General features: G+C 36.7%; 1 pseudogene; it reads left to right on the top strand.

Annotated features, from left to right (window-relative positions):
* Window positions 1-1,018: 1,018 nt before the first annotated feature.
* On the top strand, window positions 1,019-4,777 carry LOC141700341 (coronatine-insensitive protein 1-like; annotated as a pseudogene).
* The last annotated feature ends 3,964 nt before the right edge of the window (window positions 4,778-8,741 follow it).

Below are 8,741 nucleotides of genomic sequence, written 5' to 3'. Positions count from 1 at the left end.
CCATCACATAGCATGTGAGACGGAGATTTATAAATCGTCAAATCAAATCTCCCTATTCTATAATATAAACACACTCATGTATATTATAATTAATATCTTACCAAATATTTCAGATTAGAAATTTAAGACGATGGAAGCAGATGTATAAATTAAAAGTTTGGGACTTAGAAAGCAGAGATGGAGTATGATGATGGTAGAATAAATTACGATTTTTAATTTTTCTTTTGCCTTGACAAAATAAAATTGGACCTAGAATATATGGACATTTTAAAGGAAGTTAACATTTAGGACTTTCAATTTTTTACCGTTATCTTAAAAGAGATGGGAACTTTCCATCAAATCACATCAGCATCAATTTTAACTGTGCTGTTGTTACATAGACCAACCAGAAGAACCTTTTACTAACAGATCCTGCAAGCTAGTACTCCGTCCTTGCCGTTATACATTTCGTATTTTAACCTCTCACGCTATTCATATTAAGTAATTAATTATTAATTTACATCTAATATATAAGATAAAATATAGGTATGGATCATATTGTTGAATTTATATTTATGAATATTTTAATATAATAAAATTTTTATATTTAATACTAATACGAAATTAAAAATATTAACAATAAAAAATGTGCATTGACAAATGTGCTCAACACAAATTGAAAACGTTTTTAGGGACGGAGGGAGTAGACTATTAGCTCACCTCCCACTACTATTATTATAAGTATATTGATTATCGACTTTTCGATTAATCATATTTTATTATTTTTAGTTAATTTAGGATTAATAATAAAATTCAATATAAGTTGATTATATTTTTTAGTCCATCAACAGTTTTTTTTTAAATTTTCCTCTTTTACGATTTTATTTTACCAATCAAAATTAAACCAGTTCCGAACTAATTCAGTAGGCTCATAATACAATAACATTATCTTCAACTTATTGCAATAATATAATATTATTACAACATCACCCCACTCCCAGTCCCCCTACTATATCTTTTAGATTTGTCATCTCTCCTTTTGATTTTCTTACGTTTGCGCCGTACAACTTGCACATACCCCTCTCTCTCTCCATCTCTCTCCCCCCCCCTCTCTCTCTCTCACCGTCTCTCTCTTTCTCTCTCTCCATCTCTCTCTGATATTTCTTACAGTACAAGCATGGACGACCGTACTACAAACCCAACTCACATCACCATGTCAGACACAGTCTTCGAGTGTGTAGTCCCTTACATAACCGATCCAAAAGACCGTGAATCAGTTTCACTAGTTTGCTCCAGATGGTACCACCTCGACGCGCTCACAAGAAAACACATCACAATCGCTTTCTGTTATACATGCACACCTAAGCAGCTACTAAGTAGGTTTAGTCACATAGAGTCTGTTAAACTTAAAGGCAAGCCACGAGCTGCTATGTTTAACTTGATTCCTGAAGACTGGGGAGGCTATGTTAGTTCTTGGGTTGTCGAGTTTTCGAGGAGCTTTGTTTGTCTTAAGTCTTTTCATTTTAGACGCATGATTGTTAAGGATGAGGATCTGATGTTGCTTGCGAAAGCGCGTGGGAAGACGCTCCAGGTTTTGAGACTTGATAAGTGTTCAGGGTTTTCTACTGATGGCTTGTTACATGTCACTCGTTCTTGCAGGTACTATGATAAGTCATTTTATGATTGATTCTTTGTAGGCTTTTCTGTTTTTTTTTTAAGAAATTAGTCTTGTCTTGATATAAGATTCAATCTCGTAATTGTGAGAACCAAATGTTGATTTAAATATACTGTACGGAAATGTAGTTAGAAAAATTGGTCAACATTTGGTTATACGCGGTTCTCATTTTGAGCATAGTTTTTGTTTGAGTCGAGTCTGTTTATATGATTGCGGCTTATGAAATTCAATGTAGACTTGTTAGCTGAAGAGTTGTGTACTTGTTTTTTTTGTTTTAACTTTAGTTTTAATGTTGTTTAATGAGGGATTGTATGATCTGTGATAATGCATAAGACTGAAAATGGGTAGGAATAAGACATGTGGTTGCAGAAGTAAATAGATTGGTAATTTTTGGTAAAAAGTGGTTTGCCAATTGCCTAACAGGGGGGGGGGTATTTGGCACTTGGTACTGTTGTTCCAGAGCAAGCTGAAAGTTTTTAACTGTTTTAAGGTCCAAAATTTCATTGGTGAATGTATTTTTAGAATAGATTAGGAGAATGGTAATTGTTTATAAGTGTCCGGCCCCAATGAGTTCTGAATCTGGAAATGTTGAAATTACCTTTGGTTCCGGTCTGGGAAACCTTAATAACCTTATGGAATACCATTTCAAAAGTTTCACTGTTAAATGTATGCTTGTAGAATCAACTCGCTAAAAATGAATAATTAGGACAGCTTGTAGTTTTAATCCTCGGAAGTCAGAACTACCTTCAGTTGCCATCTTGGTCATTTCCTTGTGGTTTCGGGAGTAAGATTTGATTAAATATCATATTGATTCCAGGAGATATTAGTTGCATAAGTAGTACTACTTTACAGGATCAGTAGACTGTGGTCCAGGTTCGCGGAGTTTAAGTAAAGAGAACAGAGTATAACATCTGACAGGCTCTTACCTTTTGAGTTACTTAAGACTGTGATTGTTGGAATGCTTGCCTATGCTCAGTCAAGTTCTGAAGTACTATAGTTCAGCACAAAGTAACTGGTTTTAAGTGATCATTTGGTTTTGAAGCTTTTTCTAATATCTGTTTTTATCTTGACTTAAGAGATGCTTGCTGTCTATGTTATTAATGCACTACTATGTTTTGCAGAAATATACGAACTTTATATATGGAAGAGAGCTCAATTGTTGAGAATAGTGGAGAATGGCTTCATGAGCTTGCACAGCACAACACAGTTCTTGAAACACTAAATTTTTATATGACAGAGCTCTCTGAAGTCAGCTACCACGACCTTGAACTTATAGCCAAGAACTGTAGATCTTTAGTCTCAGTCAAAATTAGCGATTGTGAGATTTTGGACCTTGTTGGTTTCTTGGGGGCAGTACCAGCACTGGAAGAATTTGGTGGCGGTTCCTTTAATGTTCAACCAGAAAGGTATAGCATTGTACCTGTTCCCCCGAAATTATGTATCTTGGCGCTAACTTACTTGGGGAAGCATGAATTGCCCCATGTATTTCCTTTTGCATCCCGAATAAAAAAAATTAGATCTGCTCTATGCTTTTCTCGACACAGAGGACCATTGTCTTTTGCTTGAAAGGTCTCCCAACTTGGAAGTTCTTGAGGTACACTCACTAATTCTATCATGTTTCTCTACATCGATGCATAGATGTATATTATCATTTTTTATATGCACTGAGAAACTACAAATAGAGCTTGCTCCCTTCTTATCATCCATTTTTTACAAGCAGATGCATAAACATCATAACATGGTCAAGAGAAATGTGCTTTTCTTCTGTGTGTGGACTTGCTAAGATATCGGTGTTGAAGGTCATAAGGCTTAACACACAGATCCTATTTTCTCCCAGTTATCTACACTTGTTGCTTTCTGGGCTACTTATCGAAGAGATTAGACCTTATATTTACGTTCTTGTTTCAGATAACATAATACACATATAATACTACTAAAGGAGTTGTACAATTATATTATATATAGTGCTGATCTTTTTTTTAAAAAAAGAAAAAAAATTATTGTTGTTTTCTTTCCGTTTGGACAGACCAGGAACGTTGTTGGTGATAGAGGATTGGGAGTCCTTGGAAATTCTTGCAAGAAACTGAGGCGGCTTAGGATTGAGCGAGGTGCAGATGAACAAGAAATGGAAGACGTGGAAGGCGTAGTGACACAGAGAGGATTAATATCTTTGGCAGAAGGATGTCTTGAGTTGGAATACCTGGCTGTATATGTTACTGATATTACAAATGAATCTTTAGAATGCATGGGAAGACATTTGAAAAATCTTCGTGATTTTCGATTGGTCTTGCTTGATCAACAAGAAAACGTAGCTGATTTACCGCTTGACTATGGAGTTCAAGCTCTGTTAAGAGGTTGCCATGAGCTTAAAAGGTTTGCTTTATATCTTCGGCTCGGGGGATTGACAGATACGGGTCTTGGTTTTATAGGAAAATACAGCCAAAATGTAAGATGGATGCTTCTAGGCTATGTAGGGCAGTCAGATGCTGGCCTCCTGGCATTATCTAGAGGCTGCCCTAACTTGCAAAAGCTAGAGATGAGGGGATGTTCCTTCAGTGAAAGTGCAATTGCTATTGCTGCATTGCAGCTAGTTTCTTTAAGGTACTTGTGGGTGCAAGGATATAGAAAATCCCAGACAAGTAACGCTCTCTTGGCCATGGCTCGCCCTTTCTGGAATATTGAATTGATACCTACTAGACGCGACATTCATGCTGATGCCCTTGGAGAGCCTGTCGAAATTGAACAACCAGCACATATACTTGCATATTATTCCTTAGCTGGACAAAGAACAGATTTTCCGGATTCAGTCATCCCTTTAAATTTAAATTTTTGAATGCCTCGTAGATCTGTGTATATAAATTTTCACGGGTTAGGGTGCCCATTCCAGTGCAGAGTTTGTATCCTGTTTATAGTTTTGTGTATACCCTGTTTTGATAAGAGAATTTTCTCCTGTTTTCCCCTTTTAGTGTAATGGCTCGATCTCAGATTGATTTCGACATGTAAGTTTGATTGATTGATTATGTAGAAAGCATTGTACTGCATGTGTTAACAGTGAAGACTTGTATGAGTTTTGTAATTCTTCTGTTTTTTTACATGAAGTTGCCACTTTGAGAAGTGGGGTTACATACCTTTCTTTTTCCTATTTTACATGAGATAGTTGTAAACTTGTAATGCAAGAAAAAATTACTCAGAGAATGTTTTCAAATAGGTCAAGGGGACTTGCTCATTTAACAACATTAAAGCAAGCTAAAAGATCATTGCTGCATTAACTTAATAACCTTACAAGTAGGATCTGCATTACTAAAATTTATGTGCAGTACCTGATTGTTGCACTATAAGCAAGTCTGCATCTATTTGCTCTGCCTAAGCCTATGTGCTAACACACAAAATTTAGAAATATACATAAGGTGGACTTGCCCTTTCAGCAGCATACACTTGCACCGGCTTGTACATGTTATGTACCATCTACCACCTATTTGATGCAGTGTATGTGTAACTGCTCATTATTTCTCAGTTGCGCGTTCTTCACATGTATCTCACTCACCAGAGGAAGTTGCCACATTTTGGCTTCAAACCTTTAATTATTTCTCAGTTGAACATTCTTCACAAGTATCTCACTCACCACTCACCAGAGGAAGTTGCCACATTTTGGCTTCAAACGTTGAACCAATGTCAACAAATTCATCATAGAAATTTATCTCAAGGATCAGGAGCATTAGTAAATCAGCATACACAGCGGTTCGTCACTTCAGTTTGGTCTGTAAAACACTTATCCTCAGTGTCTGAAATCTGTTCACATGAGCGATAAGCATCGATACTATGATGGAGAGGAAAATGCTGGACGAGGAGAGTGTGAACAAAAGAAATGGAACTACAACCATATAAATAGTATTACCTGACCAATTCTTCTGCCTTCTTTTCTTGGCTCAGACTGTCTTACATACAGCACATTAACTTGAATCCTTTTGAGAGAAAATCGCTCCTGCAGGCATGTAAACATAACACTTAAGTTGGTTATAAAAACTTATATTCTTATCTTTAAACGTATTACAACTACTTTAGATCTATCTTCTTCCTTTTTCTGCTTCAACTTTTTGAACTATAAGAGATGTTATTGACATTAAAAACAAGTAGGAGATTGAATTTATTTCATACATCTTGTTCTGATTCCCTTCCAATTTAAAGTCATCACGGAGCTTGGAACTGAGCTGAACTAGACTTCAGTGTAAACAACCAAATCAGCTGTCTGTAGAAACCCATTCAGGGTCGTAAGGGTTTGAGAAAACAAATAGAGATCGGATTTAATTGAATTTAATCTCGAGTCCAGAAAACTAGAAAACTGTCTCCTTAAAACAATTTCGTCCCGCATCATCCGTGTTTAGCGACCAGCTTCCCAGGATAAAACGAGATATTAGTATAATTGATAAATCGAAAATGCGATAAATCGAAAATGCTCTGGCGAACTTGAACTGAGCTCGAGAACTATTACCGGAATATTGGAAAAAATTAAGACCGACAAGACCAAGAATTAAAGAGATGATTCTTATTTTCTCGACTTAATAAAATTGGTGCCCTAAAACTCTATTTATAAAGAGAGACTTGAAAGGACTTATTTTTTCTTTTCGATGTGGTACATGATATTTATAAGAAAATTAGGAAATAAGTTTGTGCTACTCTGGATGTGGTACAAAACCACTTTTTATATTAAAAGGTAAAATTTTGGAATATCAGTTATCATTCACCTTTTACTTATTTTGAGCGTGTAAATATGTGTTGGAACCCCTGAGACAGGAAAGTATGTTCCAATAAATATATTTCACTCATATAAAGTCTCAAAGTGATTCACAATTTAATCTAAAATACTAAATTTGTCCAATACTAAGTTCCACATAATATCCCGGTATGCCTGGTTGCTCCAATGACAATATCTTGGACCAAGAACTATCCCCTCCGTTATTGTTCATTAGCCATTAATCCGTACGAGAACCGGGGCACTCATGAATCAAGCACAGACATCTATTAAATGCAACTGGGGAAATGATATTTCCATCAGGACTATCCACACCAGCAGGATATCAGAGCTCTCTGTGTCTATGAACCACAATATCAAAAAAAAAGTAGTCATAGTTATCTTCCCCAAGCCAATACAAAGACCCATTCGCAAAAACACCAAAATCTCCCCTTGCGCGAATGCGTTTTAAAATACGTATATTATTTGCTCTAGGCACTTTTCTAATCTTTCTAGTTGCTGAATTCCACAAAGAAATATCATCCTCATTCTCATTATTGGTATTCCACAAGCAGACTAAACCGTTCCAAGTACTGACAAATATAGCCCCAGAAAGATCAGTCTTAAGAGAATCACAAATTTCCACAGCAGTGAACTCATCCTCCGAATCCATATGAACCACGTTTCTTTACTTCTCGATACTCCCTAACAATAATACCAGAATCAGGGTTGCGCTCAATACTTTTCTCGAGATGCTCAAGACCAAAGCTAACATTCTCAAAAAGCGAGCACCATGGTTTCGAGTACTTACTACACTTATTTAACCGCGCACTAACAGGATGATGTTGGTTTTAATCTAAACTTTAATAAGATTTATTTAAATATGCATTTGATTTTATTTAGAAACTAGTGGCGTGGTGCTCAAGCTAGTTACTTGATTGCAGGCTTGCAGCAAATCAGAGGAATAAACATAGAAGTAGATATTTGATTAGCAGAGTAGTTTATTTTCTTCCTAGTTTTTAGCCACTTTCTTTGCAAGTTTTTCCTTTATATTGTAATATTTTGATGGAATAAAAGAGTGTGAGTTTCAGAGCATCTCCTTTGGTTTATTCAGTTTTGCAAACATATTAGATTATCCTACAATCTGGTATCAGAGCACAAGTCCGATATTTGATGCCCAAGTATATGCCCAGGGCAACAACAATGGATCCCGGGAAGAACAAAGAAGGAGCCGTCAGCCTGAGCTATCCCATGCTAACGAGAACGAACTATACGGCGTGGGCTTTAAAAATGAAAGTGTATATGCAAGCCTATGGTATTTGGAAAGCAGTGGTGCCCACATATCCTAAGACAACAATCAATGTTAAAACATACAAGATTGTTATGGCAGAGATCTATCAAAGTACTCCCGAAGATATTCTCTTGTCATTTGCAGAGAAGGAGACTGCAAAAGAGGTCTGGGAGGGAATAAATGTGATATGCCAGGGGAAGATCGTGCGAAGAATGCAAAAATTCGAACACTCAAAACTAAATTTGAGTCAATGAACATGAAGGACTCGGACTCATTGGATGACTTCTACTTGAAGATCACAGCACTGCTGGCAATTATACGTGCACTCGGAGAAGTTGTAATGGAGGCGTACGTAGTTAAGAAACTATTAAGAGTCGTACCCCAAAATTCTAACAAATAGCATCCACGATTGAGCAGTTCGGGAACTTGGACACAATGACAGTTCAAGAGACGATGAGATCATTGAAGGCCCATGAAGTGAGGCTACGAGGAAAAGTCGAAGGAAGTAGTAGCCATCAACTACTTCTACCGAGGAAGAGTGGTTGAAAAGAGAAAGAGAAGAGGAAAAACTATTCCTCACTAGAGACGAGTGGATCAAACGCTCGAACAAGAGTGAAACAGAATAGAGAACTCGAGGCAGAGATATTGGTCGAGTTGGCGTGATAAAAGTAGAATAAGATGTTTTAATTGCAACATTCTCGGACATTACGTTGCTGAATGCAGGAGGCCAAGGCGTGATAGAGAAAACAAAGAAGAGGCGAACATTGTACGAATTCCAGATGATGAGCCAGCATTACTATTGACTGAATGTGAGGGGAAGACCAAGAATATGGTGTTGGTTAATGAAGAAAGAGTAGCACCGAAGTTGAGTAAAATATGAAGCGAAAAGAAGGTGAAATCTAATTTGTGGTATCTGGATAATGGTGCAAGCAACCATATGATTGGGCAACACTCAAAGTTTAAAGAATTGGATGAAAAAAATAACAGGACATGTCAAGTCAAGTTTGGTGATGGCTCAGTGGTTCATATAAAAGGAAAAGGCTCAATAAGATTCAAATTCAAGACAT

The sequence above is a fragment of the Apium graveolens genome, unplaced genomic scaffold (assembly GCF_009905375.1).
Source record: "Apium graveolens cultivar Ventura unplaced genomic scaffold, ASM990537v1 ctg2181, whole genome shotgun sequence".
Classification (NCBI taxonomy): Eukaryota; Viridiplantae; Streptophyta; class Magnoliopsida; order Apiales; family Apiaceae; genus Apium; species Apium graveolens.
The sequence above is the reverse complement of the archived record's forward strand: the minus strand, read 5'-3'. Positions and strand labels throughout refer to the sequence as shown.